Source organism: Lactuca saligna, chromosome 5 (genome assembly GCF_052625555.1).
Source record: "Lactuca saligna cultivar CGN05327 chromosome 5, ASM5262555v1, whole genome shotgun sequence".
In the NCBI taxonomy this organism is placed as follows: domain Eukaryota; kingdom Viridiplantae; phylum Streptophyta; class Magnoliopsida; order Asterales; family Asteraceae; genus Lactuca; species Lactuca saligna.
This window is the reverse complement of record NC_136421.1, coordinates 12,704,386-12,726,223: the sequence shown is the minus strand read 5'-3', so window position 1 is coordinate 12,726,223 and position 21,838 is coordinate 12,704,386.

Genomic DNA, 21,838 nt, shown 5'->3' with positions numbered 1-21,838 from the left:
GTACTTTATTTTAAAGCATTACCTTGTGATGGTGTGTATGAAGCTGTATCTATTGTAGATAACTTAGGAAATAATGTTTTGTGTATTGATTCTACTAATAATAATAACTTGGATAAAGCATCATTATGGCATTGTCGTCTTGGACATATAAGCAAGAAACGCATAGGCCAACTCCAAAAAGATGGAGTCTTGGAGTCGTTTGACCTAAAGTCAAATGATAGTTGCGAATCATGCTTAATTGGAAAAATGACAAAGTCACCCTTCACAGGCTCGTGTGAAAGGGGTGAAGGTTTGTTGGACCTAATACACACGGATGTGTGTGGACCATTCAAACATGCCACAAGGGATGCTAATCGTTATTATTTGACTTTTACTGATGATTACAGTAGATATGGATATGTCTACTTAATCAAGCATAAGTCAGAGACTTTCGAGAAGTTTAAGGAATTTAAACAGGAAGTCGAGAATCAATTGGGCAGGAACATTAAGATGCTTCGATCCGATCGAGGTGGTGAGTATCTTAGTTCAGAGTTCCTCGACTATCTAAAGGAATGTGGGATTGTCTCACAATTGACACCTCCCAGGACACTGCAGTTGAATGGTGTGGCTGAGAGGCGTAATCGAACCTTGTTGGACATGGTTCGTTCCATGATGAGTCGAGCTTCGTTACAAATCTCATTCTGGGGGTATGCCTTAGAGACTGCCGCCCATATCCTTAATCTAGTCCCTAAAAAGAAAGTTGCCAAAACTCCTCACGAGATGTGGACTGGTAAAGTACCTAAACTAGACCACATCAAGATTTGGGGTTGCGAGGCTTTCGTGAGACGCGAGACTCATGATAAGCTCGAACCCCGAAGCGAGAGGTGTATTTTATCGGCTACCCACAACAATCCTTTGGTTACCTCTTCTACAGACCTAGTGACAATGTGGTCTTTGTAGCAAGAAGAGGAGTCTTTCGAGAAAGAGAGTTTATAAGCCAAGGAGACAGTGGGAGGCAAGTTGATCTTGAAGAAATTCAAGAGTCAAGTGGTGAAGGAACTTCAAACTCTAGCCCTCAACTTGAGGAGGAAACTCCTGTTGAGCCAATTGACGAATCTGTACCTCTGAGGCGTTCCACGAGAGTTAGGAGTGCACCTGAGCATTACTATGGATTCCATATTACTGCAGAAGGTGAGACACTTATTAGTGATGAGACACTAGTAAGTCAAGATGACCCTAACAGCTACGAGGAAGCCATGGCAGGCCCCGAGTCTGCTAAATGGAAAGAGGCTATGGATAGCGAGATACAATCCATGTATGACAATCAAGTTTGGAACTTGGTTGAGAATGTACCAGGTCGAAAGACTGTAGGGTGCAAATGGGTTTTCAAGAAGAAGACCGACATGGATGGTAAAGTACACACTTATAAGGCTAGACTGGTTGCAAAGGGCTTCTCTCAAATTCCTGGAGTGGATTATGATGAGACCTTTTCTCCGGTAGCCAAGGTTAAGTCTATTCGGGTTCTGTTAGCCATAGCCGCATTTCATGACTATGAAATTTGGCAAATGGATGTCAAAACCACTTTCCTTAATGGGAAGTTGGCTGAAGATGTTTACATGAGTCAGCCAGAGGGTTTTGTCAGCAACGAGTACCCTAATAGAGTGTGTAAGCTTGAGAAATCCATTTATGGATTAAAGCAAGCACCTCGCAGATGGAATCTTTGCTTTGATGAAAAGGTCAAGGAATTTGGCTTTTCTAGGAGTGAAGATGAATCTTGTGTATATGTCAAGGCTAGTGGGAGTATAGTTAGCTTTTTGGTATTGTATGTGGATGACATACTACTCATAGGAAATGACATTCCAACCCTGCAGGAAGTAAAGTCCTGGCTTGGAAAGTGTTTCGCTATGAAGGACCTTGGTGAAGCTGCCTATATTTTGGGGATAAGAATCTTGAGAGATCGTAGTAAAAGACTAATCGGACTTAGTCAAAGCACCTACTTGGAGAAGGTTCTGAAGAGATTCAGAATGCAAGACTCCAAGAAAGGAGAGTTGCCCATCCAGAGTAACGCCAAACTGAGTAAGACACAAAGCCCTAACACTGAAGCTGAGATAGCAGAAATGAGTCGAGTACCTTATGCTTCGGCTGTAGGTTCGATCATGTATGCTATGACGTGTACTCGACCTGATGTAGCCTTTGCCTTGAGCATGGTTAGCAGGTTTCAGGGGAACCCTGGCAAGGCACACTGGACTGCGGTAAAGAATATTCTCAAGTACCTACGAAGGACTAAGGACTGGGTCCTTACCCTCGGTGGGAGTGATGACTTGAGAGTTGTAGGGTATAGTGATGCTAGCTTCCAGACTGATAGGGATAACTTCCGCTCTCAGTCGGGCTGGGTCTTTACCCTAAATGGAGGAGCAATCTCTTGGAAGAGTTCCAAGCAAGAGACAGTGGTAGATTCTACTTGTGAATCAGAGTATATTGCAGCTAGCGAAGCGGCAAAGGAGGCTTTATGGCTGAGGAACTCATTGGAGACCTTGGAGTTGTACCAGCTATTAAAGAGCCAATGGAAATTTTCTGTGATAGTGAAAGTGTTGTTGCCTTAGCCAAGGAACCAAGGGATCACGGGAGATCCAGACACATCGACAGAAAATACCATTTCATCAGACATCGGATCGAAGAAGGACTCCTCGTGGCAAAGAGGGTATCATCAGATGAGAATCCGGCAGATCCCCTCACGAAGGGACTGACTCAGATTAAGCATCTCCAGCATGCTCGAAGCATAGGGCTGAAGGATGATATTAGATTTAGTAGTTAGATAACCTCGAAATTTGTAAAGTGTAATTGACATTTGATGATGAATAAAAGTGTTTTATTTATGAGTAAAGTGTTACTATCTCTTGTCGATCGTTTACTATATTTCTTTTGCATGTTTTGACTTCCAGAATAATTTTGTTTGGTATAACATATTATTCAAACCTCCACAGTCGGTCATATGTCAGAAGTAGGTATGAATCAAGACTGTCATGTTTGGTTGTAGAGGTCTGGGACAAGGCTACAACAATCATGAGTGCTCATAAGTTCTGAGCATTGGACTCAACCCACGCTCACTGGAATCACTTCATGGAATTCTATCTCGAGTGATCGTGAGACGGTAATATCATATAAATCTTTAAACCTAGAGATATGATTTGTTACTTACAAGTTGGTTATGCATTGATTGTACGAAAAACGCATTGGTAACTCGATGTTATAAAATCGCGCTCTTATGTGTAATTCAATGAGTAGTAGAACAAACATATGAGTCGAAGTTTATCTGTTCCTTCTTGGATTAGAAGCTGATATCTGGGCCCCTCGATGATTTTGTTTTGACCTATGTACCGGGCCCGGTCAGAACTAAATTGATGTGTTCAATGAAGTTCTTTGTCAAACAAATCGGAAATCGGGAAACAAACTGTTGGACAATAAGTAAGACATTGTTCCATGTATTTGTCCGACTGATATCTAGAACAGAGGATTATATGATCACTTATCTTAAATGGCGTACCATCATCTTCTCAGTTTCAAGAAACCTTGAAAAGAGCTACGATTGTCGATCGGTTCCTGAAGTCATACTTGCAGTAATAGTTATTAGACTTATCCAAGTGGGAGATTGTTGGATAAGGTGTCTAAGTCCATAACTATTTCTGGTATGTACTTGACCCGACCCGGCATGGTCCATTTGGGTTGCATGGCACCATGCAATTGGATAGACTAAATGAGAGAAATAACACTTGGAGATTATTAATATATTATAAGTTCTAATATATTAATAATATTATTTGATTAGTTTGATCAAGAATTAATTTAGAATTAATTAAGTGATCAAAAGATAACTAATTAAATATATGGGTTGATTATGTAAATCATCCATATCTTGTATAGTGGGCTAAAAGGCTCCATGGACTATCAAGTTGGGTTCCACCCATAGGATGCTCCATGGATGCTCCATGGGAGTTACAAACCCATGGGTCATGGAAATGAAGAGTCATGACACATTAGGGTTTAACCCTAGATGTGTCAACACTATATAAGTAACATGTTCTCCACCCAAAATCGGCTACACTAAGAAATAAGAGGGCTTGGCCGATTTTGAAGAAGTGAGTATTCTCTCATAAGTTCTTCCAAGAGTATTTGGTGTTGTGTGAAGCATTTGAGGCATCACACTTGGGGTGCTAGGCTCACAAGGTTTCAAGGAACACAAACAACAACAAGGTAAGTTATTCTTTCTATACTTTATGTTAAAATTGTTCCCCATGTATGCTAGATAGGAATATAACCTTGGAATTCAACTTTGCATGACAATTAGACAAACATAGATCCAAGGTTATTAGGGTTGCATGTACACTTAGGAAGTGTTAGAATGCTCAAAACCCATCACCAGATTCAGGTCAGCTTTCTGCTTTGTCTCCATGGCAAGGCAGAGTTTACAGTAGGGTTGTATGGGATTCTTGGCGTACATGATGGATTCACGAACTGGGGCAGAGTGGCCAAGTTCTATTTCCGAGGTTATGATAGTATGCGAGTTCCCTGATGTTTTCCCCGAGGAGTTACCGGGTGTGCCTCCCGAGAGGCAGGTAGAGTTTCAGATTGATTTGGTTCCGGGAGCAGCGCCTATCGCCAAGGTACCTTATCGCCTTGCACCATCAGAGATACGGGAGATATCCTCACAGCTCCAGGAGCTGTTGGGGAAGGGCTTTATCCGACCGAGTAGCTCACCATGGGGAGCACCGATCCTTTTTGTCAAGAAAAAGGATGGTTCACACCGGATGTGCATTGATTATCGGGAGTTGAACAATCTGACGGTCAAGAACCATTATCCACTTTCGAGGATGAACGACGTGTTCGATCAGTTTCATAGAGCGTATTGGTTTTCCAAGATCGATTTGAGGTCTGGATATCATTAGATGAGAGTTCGTGAGGAGGACATCCAGAAGACGGCTTTTAGGAATCGTTATGGGCATTACGAGTTTGTGGTGATGTCTTTTGGACTCACCAATACACCGACGACGTTCATGGATCTCATGAACCGGGTGTGCAGGCCTATGCTGGATCGGTCGGTGATCGTGTTCATCGAAGATATCTTGGTGTATTCGAGATCCATAGAGCAGCATGAGGAGCATCTGAGAGATATTCTTGGGGTATTGAGATTGGAGAGGCTTTATGCGAAATTCTCCAAGTGCGACTTCTGGTTATGGGAGGTCCAGTTTCTGGGAAACCTCATGAATCAGGATAAGATTTTGGTCAACCCGGCCAAGATTGAGGCGGTTATGAGATGGGAGGTGTCGAGATCCCCTACCGAGATTAGGAGTTTTATGGGATAGGTCGACTACTATCGGAGATTTATTAGGGATTTCTCCAAGATTGTCGTACCCCTCACCAGGTTGACCCGGAACAGCGTTACTTTTATTTGGGGTCCCGAGCAGCAGACCTCATTTGATACTCTTTGCCAGAGGTTGTGCGAAGCCCCGATATTAGCTCTACTCGATGGAATGGAGGAATTTGTGGTTTACTACGATGCATCTATATCCGGGTTGGGTGTGGTGCTAATGCAGAGAAGGTACATGATAGCATACGCATCGAGGCAGATGAAGCCTCATGAGACAAGATATCCCACCCACAATCTAGAGCTAGGGCGATGGTGTTCGCCCTAAAGATCTAGCGCAACTATTTGTACGGGGTTCGGTGTACCATATACACGGACCACAAGAGCCTAAAGTATCTCATGGATCAGCCCAACATGAATATGCGACAGAGGTGGTGGTTGGATGTGGTGAAAAACTATGACTATGAGATCTTGTACACCCCAGCCAACGATAACGTGGTAGCCGGTTCCCTGAGCCGCAGAGCAGAGAGTGCCCCAATCTGAGATGTATGTATGAGGATGACAGTGATAACTCCAGTTTCGGATACCATACAAGAGGCCCAGGCGGAGGCCGTGAGACTGGAGAACCGCAAGAGGGAACGAGTGGTTGGGCAGGTATCCGAGTTTGTGACGGATATCCGAGGGCTTCTGACCTTTTGAGGGTGTCACACCCCAAAACCAAGAACGGCGGAAACGTTCTGGGGTGGAGGACGTCATGTACAGTATCACAACAGTGTAAAGTAGTAAACAAGCAACAACATCATCCATTGCATTAAAAGTAAAGTTTTAATACATATGTGTTCTTTCATTGTAATAAGACACCAAAATATACAATCAAAATAAAAGATGAGTCTTGTCTGTGCTCCGTCTTCTCAAAACCTAGCCATCGTACCTATCTACTGGTGACCTGACAATACAAGTTATTTTGAAAGCGAGTATCAGCCTAAAGCTGGTGAATTCATAAGTATTTAAATGTCATTGTCTTGTTTTGGAAAGTTTTTATGTATGTTATGTAAATCTTTGAATGAAATGGTTGATATAAGTATGAAATCCCTAGAAAATCCCTTATTTCCTACTAGTATGAAATGTAGTCTTCTACCAAGACCCGAATGTTTTGTAAGTGAAAATGATAGTTTTTCCTTTCTTTTGACTATTACTAAAAGTACTTAGTCTAGCTCCTCGTTTATGCGAATGTATCACAAAATAAAGTAATAGGAAAATGTACTAATGTAATTGTTATCCTTTTGTATAAGGATTAACACAACATCGCGAAAAGCGAAATGTATAACCTTTGAACATCCGTAGATTATTCAATTTTCCTCTGTAGCTACAACAGCGGGGAGGAAGGGTTAGTCCCGTAAAGGTACTAATAATATAAGTATTAACCGTAGGCATCCGTAGATGTTTATCAACCTATGTAGCGAACAGTAGGCCCAAGGAATGGTTAGTCCCATAAAGGTACCCCATATATAAGTAATAACCGTAGGCATACGTAGATGTTCATCAACCACTAATGCTCATAGTTGGGATTCGGAATGGTTAGTCCCGTCTAGATATCCCATTGAACGGGGATAGGCGGGACAATTTACACAGAAGGTACTAATAAATCATCCTAGTGAATCGAGGTACAAGTATCCATGTAAATGTATACAGGAAGATGTATCTACGTAAAGGTACTCATGTAATGTACTCATGTAAGGTACTCATGTAAGGTACTCATGGAATGTATTCATGTAAGGTACTCCTGTAATTTAATCATGTAAGGTACTCATGTAATGTATCCATGTAAGGTATTAATGTAATGTATTCATGTAAGGTACTCATGTAATGTAATCATGTAAGGTACTCATGTAATGTATCCATGTAAAGTACTCATGTAATGTATTCATTTAAGGTACTTATGTAATGTATTCATGTAAGGTACTCATGTAATGTTTAGTGTAGACTCATGAATGAACTGACTCTGATGTAATTCCTTGTAATAGGAATAATGTTATGTATCTCCTAATTATCCTTATAATAGTTAACTGGAAGGTAATGGATTGTCCAAACATGCTTATACACCCTGACTACACAAGGGTGTGGAAACTGAATGAAGGATGAAAACTATAACATCAATACATATAAAAGAACATAAGTGTATAGATATAGTTTTGTTCAAGAAGGTAAAAATGGTTTTGTAAGACATCTAATAGTTTTGAACAATAATTAACAATGACTTGATGTCATTTTAATAAACATTTCAAACGTAATACTTTTGTTATCAAGGTATTTTTAAGATATAAAACCATTTCATGCATCACATTTTGTAATATGTGAAATCTACTGAATGAAAACACAGTTATAAATACATATGATTGATTTAATAACATGTTGTTTTCTACCTGTATCCCCCCCCCCCATTAAAGCATTTAAAATCTTTTACAACATTGATTAAGGGGTATGAACTCACCTGTTGTGGGTGATACGGATGAACTGAAGAGGTAGGACTGCTAGGTGTCAAGTGAAGACTTTAGACACACACAATGGTCCAAATTACATATGAAGACATATGTATATGAAAAATTAGTGATTATAACTCTAATTAAACATGTATAAACATCCTAATGCGAGGAAAACACTTTGGTCAAGTGCTAGGAGGCTAATGGGTTGCAACAAAGGAGCGCAAGACCTCATACGGAAGTTTATGGTCTAAAGACCATGTGTGTTGGAGTTTACAGCCCAGGGGAGTAAACTCCTGGCTGTAAACTCTCCATTGGGGCTCTAAATGAAGCTCAAAGCTATTACAAATTAAGTGGTGAAGTGCTTCTAGGCTTAAACACGTGTTAGGGCTTCCTTTTAACTCCTTTGAGGAGTTCACGGCCCATGGACCAAATCCCATGGATATTACGGCCGTAATCTCCCTTAGGAGGGTGTTTGTGGTGTTTTCAACTCCCTAATTTAACTAGGAACTAAACTATGCTAGTGTACAAGTCTTTAGAAGATTTTATAGCACCATTTGGCACTATTGTTTCGAGTTCACAGCCCTAGAACTGCTTGGGCTGTGAACACCTTACTCTTGGTGTTCTAATGGTGTTTGCTAGTCCTAAACTCATTAGGGTACATGTCTAAATTCAAGCCTAAGCCTTAGGAAGTGTTCGTGGCATCAAAACACCCCTATCATGAGTGTACGGCCCATGGACCATTTGGTCATGTGTTTGCGGTCGTAAACACTCATAGGTGTTGGTATTTTGATTGTTTTGGGTCCTAAACACATCAAGGTAAAGTGCCATGTTTGTCTCTTGGCTTAATGAAGGCATTTAGGGCATTTTGGCACCCTAAAATGGAGTTCACAGCCCAAGAACTTCCTTGGCCGTGAACTCACTTTCAACCCTTGATTCTTAATGTTTTGGATGTCTAAACCAGTTATGAGTAGTCTCAAGGTTCATTTCCAAGGTTTGGAGGGTCATTGGGCACACTTTGGCCCTTATAAAAGAGTTTACTCTCCAAGTGTTCTTGGGCGGTAAACTCTCAAATCTTGGGGTTTTGATCCGATTTTGATGTTATTAAGCACAATCTAAGCTATATAATACAACTAGATAGAAGTACTCACGATTTGGGATGAAAACCCAAAGATCCGTGAGAGAGAATTTGGCTTTTCTCTAGATGGAAATGTACCTAATGAATAAATATGGTTCAGAATCCTATATATAGTCCTGGGATTTTTGGCGGAAATTATTTTATTCCCGAAATGAACTCTAATATCATAGAGTATTGGAATAACAATGTTGCACAAAACCCTAGTGCCTCCACTCTCCTGATATCTGTTTAAGTGTAAATCCTGAAAACTGTCCAACTTACACCCAAAATTCTGGAACTTCACTGTAACTGTTCTAACTTCTATTGACTTGATATGGTTTGTTCAGAATGGAAATTTTGGGTTATCACATCATCCCCCCGTTAGAGGGAATTTCGTCCCGAAATTAGTATCTATGTAAGGAAGTAGGTAGAAGTGATCGAGTCGTGAGGTGGAAACTTCTTAATCGATTGGTTCTCGAACTCCTAAGTGAAATCGGGTCCTCGGTTGGTATCCCAACGAACCTTCACTAACTGGCGACGGTGTTGCTTCGTCCGCTTGACCTCTCGGTCGAGGGTCACTATGGTTCTAATACAAAGGCGAGGATCTCGTTAATCTCGATCCCATCGAGTGGCTTACGAGAGTCCTTACGGAAAGGTATGGTTTTAAAAATCGAGACGCGCAGGGTAAAATGTACGATACTGAGTTTACGGAGTAGGTCTAGTCTGTGAGATACAGGACCGATTCTGGTAAGAATCTTGGAGGTCCTAACTATATTGGATTTAGCTTTCCACGCTTTACGAAGCGTATTAAGCCATTCCCAGAAGACTTCCTAAGGAATTTGGTCTCTCACTTGGAATTCCAAAGGTTCTTTCTCTCGCTTAAATTCCCATTCAAGGCCCACCCCTTGCTGGGTCAAAGTCGAAAGGTTTTTTGTAATTTGCGAGGAGTTCTAAATGGACTATGATAGTAGGTCTACACGACCTAGAATTTGGCGGATTTCTGTCGGTGTCTCTGGTGTTGACAAATTCTCAACGTTTTTGACAAATTGAAAGAGTACTCAAAAATTCCCACATCACTAACAGTGTGTCTTAGGAATCTGACTCTTCAATTTCAGAACTCGTGTTTTAGAGAACTTCACGAAATTTCCTCTGAAGGTAATGTTTCTACGGGTTCTTTCTTACTACGAGGGTAGATAAGTAAGTCATTACAAGGAGAATGACGAATTGGTCCCAGTAAGAAAGACGTACCCTACTCATTTAGCTCATGAATACTATGGGCGTATTGGTCCCATTCGAGGGGTATCACTACGGACTCGAAGTATCCGCATCGAGTTCGGAGGGTAGTCTTCAGGACATCCTTCCCTAACTCTCGAACTGGTGATGTTCGGATCTCAGGTCCATTTCTGAAAGTAATTATTTCCCTGCGTTTGCTAAATCAACTCATCTATGCGAGGTAGAGATAACAATTTCTAAAGGAAAATCATAATGGAGTCCCCGATCGTCGAGGTACATATGATGAAATCCGTCGACTTCTGGAAGAATAAGACCGAAGCTCTCAAGTGTGAGAAGCCTGGTCTTCCAATTCTATTGTTGAGTAGTTTGTTGAGTTGTCTGGGCTGTTCTTGTATCTCTGTAGGTGTTTAAACTGTGAAGCGATCTGGTTATAAGAGTCATACTGGGTTCTAAGTTTGTTCACATGCCAATGCAATTACTCGAAGTCTTTGGCAGTCTCCGTCCTGAAGTTCATATTAAAATTCATACATGGTTCAACGATCACAATCTCGTGTACACGAGTCATATATATTTAAGATTGAAAAGGTAGTCGAATAACTAATTCTTCCTTAAGCTCACATCCCATCGAGGGAAAAGAAGTTAAAGTGGAATCATCAATTCTAAACCTGTAGCACACTTATTATATATCACTCTTATGTATACATTCTTAAGTGATAGGTCAACCATATGAATCTTTGGATTGAACTTGACATACTGCACTAGTGATACTGCGGGGATTCCTTCGGAAAGGAAAAGAACTATGCGGTACTCCATGCATGAGTACTTTGGTGTTCTGATATGACGGCTTCACTGGAAAAGAGATCTCGAAGAAAGAGATGTACGTATGAAGCTAGTATTGCGAGGATCAAATTTACTCGAGTCGTATGATAAGTCAGAATCATACGGAAACTAAAGACATAAGATTTGAACATAAGGCGTTACAGACAAAACACAACAGTGCAACCATTAACAGAGTTACTGTACTTAAGATTTACTTCAAGACTATTGCTGCAAACAAAGTAAACTACAAAAGATAAGTATACGCAGGACGAGCATCCCTTAACGGACGGGATCTCGCCAAAAGATAAGACTTTGGTTGCACTAGTTTTGGATGGTTCATAAGTCTGTTACAACGAAATGCCCAAATTACATTAACGTGGGTCCGGAGTAGCCTCTCCTGCAGTGGTGGTCGGTAGTATACTTCCATCTGTACCAGCATTTGTTGCCTCAGGGCAGTTCCTTTTGTAGTGACCCACCTTGTCACAACCGTAGCAAGCCTGGTTCATACCGGTGATGGGCACTTGGTTGATCGACCTTGTTATGCTTTTGCAGTAACGTATGGCGTGTCCTCTTCTGTTGCAGTTTGAGCACTGCATCTCCCGACAAGGTCCATGGTGGTGATAACTGCATTTAATGCATTTTGGGAGATTTCCGGCATATGTTCTGGCTGGGTTAAGGACAATTGGGATGCTCGAAGGGATGGTAGTAGGAGGTACTGATGTCGTGGCTGTGGAGGTTGTTACTGGTGGTTGTTTCCTATTCGCCCTTCGGAGTGATTTGTCCTTAGATTTAACCCAAGACTTTTGTTTGTTACACTTGGTCTTGGGAATCGGGGCGTCAGGGTAGTTTGCTACTCGTTGAGGTGCTTGATTGTTACTCGGATTGGAATTTTTGTTAACAATCCCGCCAACGTTTGCGTTGTTAGCGTTTAAGGTGGGTCAGAATAGCTCACACACCAGCCGAGACTGCAGCTTGAAAGGTAGCTGCATCAATTTGAAGAGTTGGTGGTTGGTTGAGGGGTTGATTGTCTTTCCTTGGAGACATGATTCTGTTACACGGAAAGAAAAATGAATTTGTGAGCGAGAATGGTTGAACCTAGACGTATTTCGATCGCTCATGTAAAGTATAGAAGTATGTTCTCTAAGGTTTGACCTACATCCCTATGATGCAGTCCTAGTACGGAATGGAAGTATGTTCACGAAGTTTTGACCTACATCCCTATGATGCAGTCCTAGAAAGGATCAGAAGTAAGTTCGTACAATGGTCTCAAGATGTTTGTCCTTCTATCCGAGGTATCGTTGGTTGGTGAATAACATGATCCAACCATTAAAAGACACTTGGAGATGTCTCCGGAGTCAAATTGCTATAGTCCAATGACTTGACTAAAGCATGTTTCAAATAGACTCTAATGAAAGTATGATAAGAGTATTTTAATGAAGAATGACACAGAAGTTAGCCAACTGTTAATATCTTTGATATTCATGACGTACAAGTTCGGGAAAATGACCTTGTAAAAAGGTCTTACATCATATTCAGAGAAGATAGTTCTTGACAGCATAAAGACTTCACCAAAAATACTTATAGTACAAGATAGTTTCATAGAAAATGCCACATCAGGCATAACATAAAATGATTCCTTTCTAACAAGGAAAAATAAAGTAAAGCATCTACTACTGGTGACGGTCATCCCTCTGGTGAACTCTCAGTTCAGACAGTTAGCGTTCCACATCAAGTAGGTTTCTTTCGTACACCCTCTGGCGTACTCGAAGTTCTATGACTTCGGATCATGATTCAGCCAGTGCTTGCAGCAGGGTTTCGTTGTCTCTCTCAGATCTCTCACGAAGGATATGCATCCCTGCATTCGTGTCAACTTCCACAATACGATGTAGAGCTGCCTTGCCCTGAATTTCGTTTCGGGCAACTCTACGGATCAGGATTGGTAGAACTCTATCTGCTTTGCTCCCTTCATTTACGTTGTAGAAGATTCGTTCTCCATTAAACGGCATAGGTTGATCTTGATCTTCGCTCCATGCTTCCAAACCTTCGACCGATGGAGGCGTGGGGCCATGAAAAGCTGGGCGAGGGTTAGGAATCGGAAAGGGAGCTGCATGGGGCAGGTTCTCAACCTCGGGTTCGGATTTAGCACCGTCCGAGAGGTCTTCATCATGGTGATCATTCAAAAGGATTGGATGATCATTCTCCGGTTTTTCTCCAAACCATCCAGCAATGACCTAGTTCAGAAGGTATTGATTTCCGTAGGGATGGAGTGTAGCCATGTTATCTATGCGAGAATTGGGGTAAGAAAATAATTATTAGGCGAACTATCTAGATAATTATTAGAAAGTCTTCATTAGTTATATCGCTATTTGTAAAGTGCATACCAGTTATATGTAATCAACACAGGATAGGCCTTCGAATAAGTGACCTTAACTCCAAATTCACAAGGAATAGCGGTAAAGCAAAAATTTCACTGATTCTAAGTCTATAACATCCTAGTTACATATAGCCTTAGTGTATCCACTTAGAAAGTATCAACTTAGTAATGAAGACCCGTTTTAGTTCTCAAGTAAGTAATTATAGTAACACGAAACACCTCTATGGTATTTTAGAATTAGGTTCTGTTATAATGTTCTCATTGTGGTAATGTTGGTAAGTTTTTAGACTTGTTTCCATATCACAACAATTCTTGGGCATATGCTAATCACTCCTCGGACCAACATTGTTGATCAGGCTATGCCATTCCCAAGACTGACCATATATCCCCAGGCTTACTTGTGATATTCAACAATCGCAATACTTTTGTTCTTGTCATTGAGACACTGATTTTAGTATGAATGCAGGCACGTATACTTACTTAAATATTTTATTATTTAAAAGTATAACTCTTAGACAGAGTGTTTTAATCCAAATGTGTTTATAGTTAGTATATATTTTATGGGTTGATACACTATATTCACTATAAACAATGCTCTGATACCAATCTGTCACACCCTAAAACCAAGAACGGAGGAAACCACTATTAGAAAACAGACCTTTAATGACGTGCTTTTTACGACGGGCACTGATTAATGATACGCAAAAGGACGCGCCCTTAAAATAGTGTTACCTCTCCAAAAAAATTTAAGGATTTACGTCACGCATTATTGCGTGCCCTTAATTTAGTGTCTCAAGAAAAAAAAACACGGAGGGCACTTTATCTTAAACGCGTGTCATCTGTACCTGTTGCTTTATAATTTTAATGAAACGCGCTTTTAGTAGACAAGGGGGGAAACGAAATCCCCAAAATTTTGAAAACCCGCCTCGTTTTTTCTATCTTCTATCTATCTTTCATCCTTCCAATCCACTCTCCCCTCTCTGATACTCTCTCCTCTAGATCTCCCTTCATTCTCTACCTCCCGTCTCTCTGTAAACCCTAAGCCATCACCACCTCCCTTCTCTCTAGCACATGCTAGGGTTTTATTTTCTTTCAAGCTTCCGCTTCTCTCGTTTTCTCTCAACCCAGTACGTGTGAGGGCTCGGAATAACTGAGCGAATTCAAACAATCAATCTTCCATTTCAACTTCTTTCAACTATGGATGATCGGGTATTTTTCAGATTCCTTTTTCGGTTTTGTTCACTTTCAAAATTGGAATGGGACCCATTCTTTTCTATTTCAATACTCTCGATCTCAACCAGCTTTTCTTCTTCCACTTCTTCTTCTTCTACTTCTTCTAACGATGGTGGTTCGTGCTCAGGGGTAACCTCGACAATATGCAATCTAAACACCCCAAATAAGTCGAATTTTTAGGTATAGGGTTCTTTATCTGGAAGCAAAGGCCATCTGCAATTGATTCAACTAATCTGAACTCACAGGTACATGTTATAGTCAACAAATCGCCATCATCATCTTTGTATTTTATTAAAACAGACTTTGAAGCCATATGCCCGTTAGTGTCACGCCTATTGACCATTTTATAACTCATTCATATAACGAATTCGTACTATGTTAGCGTGTAAAAGAGAATATAAACGCATTTATGAATGTACGTACTCTTTGAGTGATCAATTGCACATACATGTATTCTTTGAGACCATGTAGTACTGAAATCAGAGAATGATGAACTTATATCTTTATGCATTTTGCTGGTTTAGCTCTCAAGAATGGAAGGCACAATTGAACATACCTGCAACAGATACCCGTTACAGGACAGAGGTACATATGGTGTAAAAAATTCTTCTTCATTTTATTCCTATGATGCATTTGCATACCTCATATACCTTGTATTATCTCATTTTCTTATAAAGATATTTCCTTCTATTCTAACACTCTTTCGTCCCCCCCCCCCCCATTTCCTTTGATTCTAACACTCTTTTTTTTTCCTTCGATTCTAACACTCTTTTTTTTTCCAAAGATACCCGTTAGAGGACAAAGGAATTGACTGGAATGATGGTAACAATTGGGTTGTAGAGGCTCAGAACATGCTTAAGAAATATGCACATAAAGTGTTTGTAGAAATGCCAAAGAGAGAAAAAAAAGTGGTGAAACTGTTAAAACTATGGTGGAAGCACGTGTGGAGGTGGAAACACTTCTTCTGAGGTGGAAGCACATGTGGAGTTGTCAAGTGTGAAAAGTGGGGTCTGGGGAGACTTATGCAGAGAGAAAAGTTTTGGCTCCTAGTGTAGCGATTGGTGAATGTTTATGGGAAGGTGACCTGCAGCTCAGCATCTATTCTTCAGTGTCTGTTATGGGACTGTTCAGAAGGTATGTCTGCCAAGTTGTTTGTTTTAAATTCTTAATGATGAGAAATTTATCAATATTTATACGGGTTTTTTTGGTTGGATGGAATGGAATGATTACATTGTATTGTCATGGTATTTGTATATTTGGATATAGTATTTATTCACAGTTTAAAAAAAATTTATAGTATTGAGTTTATTTCCACTTTAGATATTAATGAATGAAATTTTTTGAATTTATTATTTATAGTAGTAAAAGAATAACAAAACAAAATCTCATTAAAGCTTTGAATATTTTAGTAAATAGATATCGTATTCCATTTTCTTAAATAAATCAAAGTTGTAAACTTTTTTGAAAGATGTATGTTATTAAACGTTACACTGAAATGGGAAAAATAAGTATTGTGTGATTGACCAGTAAAATGTAAACCTTAAAAGTGGTCCATTCCATTACACTAAACAAATGGATTTTTTTTCCATTCCAATGGAGTGAACCATTCCATTCCATTCCATTTGTTCCCTAATTCCATCACTAGAATGATATAATTGACTGTGTGAGTTTCAACCTCAGTTTGAAATGCTTGTGAATGACTATACTATATATAGCAATTCTGTTTAGTCTGTGTGAATGTCTAAATTGCTGGATGGATAAGAAAAGTATTAGCTTATGTTTATAAACTGAATGGTGTGCGTACAGTTACATTTATCTGATATTTTTATTTTTATTTTAACAGTGATGATTTATCATCAATAGTTCCAATTGGTGCATCTTGGCAGAAAATATATCTCCTTGCAAGAAAACAGAAGAAAATATACGTTGAACTGCTTGAAGTGGCCCCCATCACTTTGAACCTAAGGTGATTGATTCATTTCACTCCCTACTGAGAAATATGTTGCGCTATGTGGGCCTGATATATATATATATATATATATATATATATATATATATATATATATATATATATATATATATATATATTTCTTTTGCAGCTTCTCGAGCAGTCCATGGATTAACAGCAGCAGCTCACACCACTGAAAATAAAAATACACTAGCCCCCTTACATATAATTTGCTCTATAGAATGTTGTTTCAAATAAAGGTAAATAATGGTGTTCTTTTTTTTTTTTGCAGATAATATAGAGAAGAGGATCCTGGATCTTGAATCTCAACATATAATTTGTTGCTGGCACATACATGCATATCATTACTCTTGTATGGGAACCGAGAAAATAAACGGTTAACATAGGTAACAAACAAAATATTTTGTATTTAGTATCTGGATATTTTTTGTACATCTAACTTTGTTATAACTAATGGGTTGGTGTAATGTTTTTATGAAAATGCAGGTGGGTTTAATACATAGACATCCATCAATCATACATGATAGTTAGCATACATGAATCTCCAATTAATAATATTTTGGAGAATCGATTGTTGGATCAGGCACAATTCACGGTTTTGGACAAGAAAAAAGGTTCATGAAGATGAATTGATTGCTGTAACTTGTTGGTTTAATAATCAGGTATGGTGGGATTGGCTGTGACTTATGGGCAGCCACTACTTTTGATAGTTGTGGTTGGAACTGGTACAGCAAGCATATATGCTGGTTTCACGAGTATGTTTCTTTGATATTAATGATTGTTTTCCAGCTTTAGTGTAAAAATGTTTTTGGTTATTAAAAAGCAACATTTTCATGACTTATTTTTTTTTTTTAAAATACTTTGAATTATTGTATGTTTAACCATTGTATTTCTTTTGAGTTTTTGTATCTTTATATTATAAGAGTTATATATATTTGGGATGTTATGTTTAAGCATAATTAATCTATTTTGTTTTTGGTTATATTGTTTTGTTTTGTTGTTTAAACTTTCCTTCCTTTAACTAGTTTGAAAATTTTAAAATATTCTGATTCCATTTCATAGTAATTACTATATATGATTCTATTTTCCTAATTACATGAGTAGTGTGTCTGTAGATTTTTTATTATTAATGAATAAATAAATATATAAGATGGATGATTTTGCAGGAAGAAAGTGATAGGTAAGGCAAGGACTATTTTTATCCCACGAGTTCCAGAGGTGTTGAAAACAAGTCTGATCAAGCACATTAGAGCTCATGTGGATCCATGAAACAAGTCAACAAGAATAGGAAGTAAATATTGTTTCTTTTTTCTTTTTTTTTTAATCTTTTGACCCATCATCAAGTATTCTGTTGGATCCATGAAACAAGACAACAAGAATAGGAGGTAAAGAATACTATATATATATATATATATATATATATATATATATATATATATATATATACATATATATATATATATAGTATTCTTTTCAGAATATCATTATATAACTAATGTCAAACCCTTTTTTTGTGTGTTAATACACATCTTCATGATTGCACCTTAACCAGGGGCATTAGCTTGTAATGCATGTGCTATACCACCACCATGCTGTCAGGGTGTCAGGCTCAGCCTAAGACTCTTTAGGGGACGTTGTATATGAGAAGTTCCTTCAGGGAGTGGTAAGGACTGGATATTTAATTGATCCACATAAAACTTTTAAACTCTTTTTTTTAAAGTGGTTTGGTTCAACATCTGCATCTAGGGTTCAATTAGAGAAGAAGTTTCGGGAAATAGTGGAAGGATATGTTGGTGAAGTTGAAGTTATTTATGGTAGTGATTTTGATACTTCTGTTTATGGTAGTGGGTTTCCACGAGCAGCTGATGCAAGACAATCACCATTGGTATGTATAGCTTGAGTGCATCTATGGCTTAATCATAATAATAATTCAGTTTTATATTATCTTATTGTCAAGTTTGTTTAGTAAGAAGAGTAAACATCGTATCCTTATCTCAGTTGCAGTCAAACCACAAGCTTCCGGGGCCAATTCAGTTGCTGAGACCTTTTCTGAATTCAAACACCTTCTTCTTGTGTATCAGTTCAATAGAAAATTCAGTAGTTTCTTATGTATAAGTTCTATTAGAAGACAAACATATTTTTGAACCCTTTGAGATTTATCAATTTGTCTACTATTGGAATGATTATTTGTATCACATTAAATTTTGTGCAATGTATTATATTTTTTGTATATGGTATTTTATTTTCTATTATGAGACATGAAATGTAAATTTAATTTGAAAATTAGTAAACCTACAAAAAAATTTATTTTTAAAAAATAAATAAATTACGATACGCATAAATGTGTGTCATCTTCGTTTATGACATGGCCTTTCTTGACAGCGGCTTTAATGATACGCATCGCGTGTCATAAATGCGCATTGTAAATGCGCGTCATCAATAGACGACACGCAAAAGCGCGTCGTCTCTCGTTATGACAGGGCCTTCCTTGACGCGCATTTGCGCGTCGTCTGAGCGTTTTACGATGCGCAATGAGCGTCGTAAAAGGCCTTTTTTCTAGTAGTGAACGTTCTGGGGTGGAGGACTTCATTTACAGTATCACAACAGTGTAAAGTAGTAAACAAGCAACAACAACATCCATTACATTAAAAATAAAGTTTTAATACATATGTGTTCTTTCATTGTAATAAGACACCAAAATATACAATCAAAATAAAAGACGAGTCTTGTCTGTGCTCCGTCTTCTCAAAACCTGGCCATCGTACCTGTATACTGGTGACCTGACAATACAAGTTATTTTGAAAGAGAGTATCAGCCTAAAGCTGGTGAATTCGTAATTATTTAAATGTCATTGTCTTGTTTTGGAAAGCTGTTATGTATGTTATGTAAATCTTTGAATGAAACAGTTGATATAAGTATGAAAACCCTAGAAAATCCCTTATTTCCTACTAGAATGAAATGTAGTCTTCTACCAAGACCCGAATGTTTTGTAATTGAAAATGATAGTTTTTTCTTTCTTTTGACTATTACTAAAAGTACTTAGTCTAACTCCTCGTTTATGTGAATGTATCACAAAATAAAGTAATAGGAAAATGTACAAATGTAATTGTTATCCTTTTGTATTAGGATTAACACGACATCGCGAAAAGCGAAATGTATAACCTTTGAACATCCGTAGATTATTCAATTTTCCTCTTTAGCTACAGTAGGGGGAGGAAGGGTTAGTCCAGTAAAGGTACTCATAATATAAGTATTAACCGTAGGCATCCGTAGATGTTCATCAACCTCTGTAGCGAACAGTAGGCCAAAGGAATGGTTAGTCCCATTAAGGTACCCCTAATATAAGTAATAATCATAGGCATTCGTAGATGTTCATCAACCACTAATGCTCATAGCTGGGATTCGGAACGGTTAGTCCCGTCTAGATATCCCGTTAAACTAGGATAGGCAGGACAATTTACACAGAAGGTACTAATAAATCATCCTAGTGAATCAAGGTACAAGTATCCATGTAAATGTATATAGGAAGATGTATCTACGTAAAGGTACTCATGTAATGTACTCATGTAAGGTACTCATGTAATGTATTCATGTAAGGTACTCATGTAATGTAATCATGTAAGGTACTCATGTAATGTATCCATGTAAGGTATTAATGTAATGTATTCATGTAAGGTACTCATGTAATCTAATCATGTAAGGTACTCATGTAATGTATCCATGTAAGGTACTCATGTAATGTATTCATTTAAGGTACTTATGTAATGTATTCATGTAAGGTACTCATGTAATGTTTAGTGTAGACTCATGAATGAACTGACTCTAATGTAATTCCTTGTAATAGGAATAATGTTATGTATCTCCTAACTATCCATATAATAGTTAACTGGAAGGTAATTGATTGTCCAAACAGGCTTATACACCCTGGCTACACAAGAGTGTGGAAACTGAATGAAGGATGAAAACTATAACATCAATACATATAAAAGAACATAAGTGTATAGATATAGTTTTGTTCAAGAAGGTAAAAATGGTTTTGTAAGACATCTAATAGTTTTGAACAATAATTAACAATGACTTGATGTCATTTTAATAAACATTTCAGACGAAATACTTTTGCTATCAGGGTATTTTTAAAATATAAAACCATTTCATGCATCACATTTTGTAATATGTGAAATCTACTGAATGAAAACACAGTTATAAATACATATGATTGATTTAATAACATGTTGTTTTCTACCTGTATTCCCCCCCCCCCCCCCCAATTAAAGCATTTAAAATTTTTTAAAACATTTATTAAGGGGTATGAACTCACCTGTTGTGGGTGATACGGATGAACTGAAGAGGTAGGACTGCTAGGTGTCAAGTGAAGACTTTAGACACACATAATGGTCCTAATTACATATGAATACATATGTATAAAAACAATTAGTGATTATAACACTAATTAAACATGTGTAAACATCCTAATGCGAGGAAAACACTTTGGTCAAGTGCTAGGAGGCTAATGGGTTGCAACAAAGGAGTGCAAGACCTCATATGGAAGTTGATGGTCTAAAGACCATGTGTGTTGGAGTTTACAGCCCAGGGGAGTAAACTCCTAGCCGTAAACTCTCCATTGGGGCTCTAAATGAAGCTCAAAGCTATTACAAATTAAGTGGTGAAGTGCTTCTAGGCTTAAACACGTGTTAGGGCTTCCTTTTAACTCCTTTGAGGAGTTCACGACCCATGGACCAAATCCCATGGAGATTACGGCCGTAATCTCCCTTGGGAGGGTGTTTGTGGTGTTTTCAAGTCCCTAATTTAACTAGGAACTAAACTATGCTAGTGTACAAGTCTTTAGAAGAGTTTATAGCACCATTTGGCACTATTATTTCGAGTTCACAGCCTTAGAACTGTTTGGGCTGTGAACACCTTACTCTTGGTGTTCTAATGGTGTTTGCTAGTCCTAAACTCATTAGGGTACATGTGTAAATTAAAGCCTAAGCCTTAGGAAGTGTTTATGGCATCAAAACACCCCTATCTTGAGTTTATGGCCCATTGACCATTTGGTCATGTGTTTGCGGCCGTAAACACTCATGGGTGTTGGTATTTTTATTGTTTTGGGTCCTAAACACATCAAGGTAAAGTGCCATGTTTGTCTCTTGGCTTAATGAAGGATGATATCTGCATTTTTAGTTTGTATTAAGTATAGATTTTTATTCATTTATTTTCTAAATTATTGCATTTCATGGACAAAAGGTACTTAAAAGTGTTTAAATTGCATTTT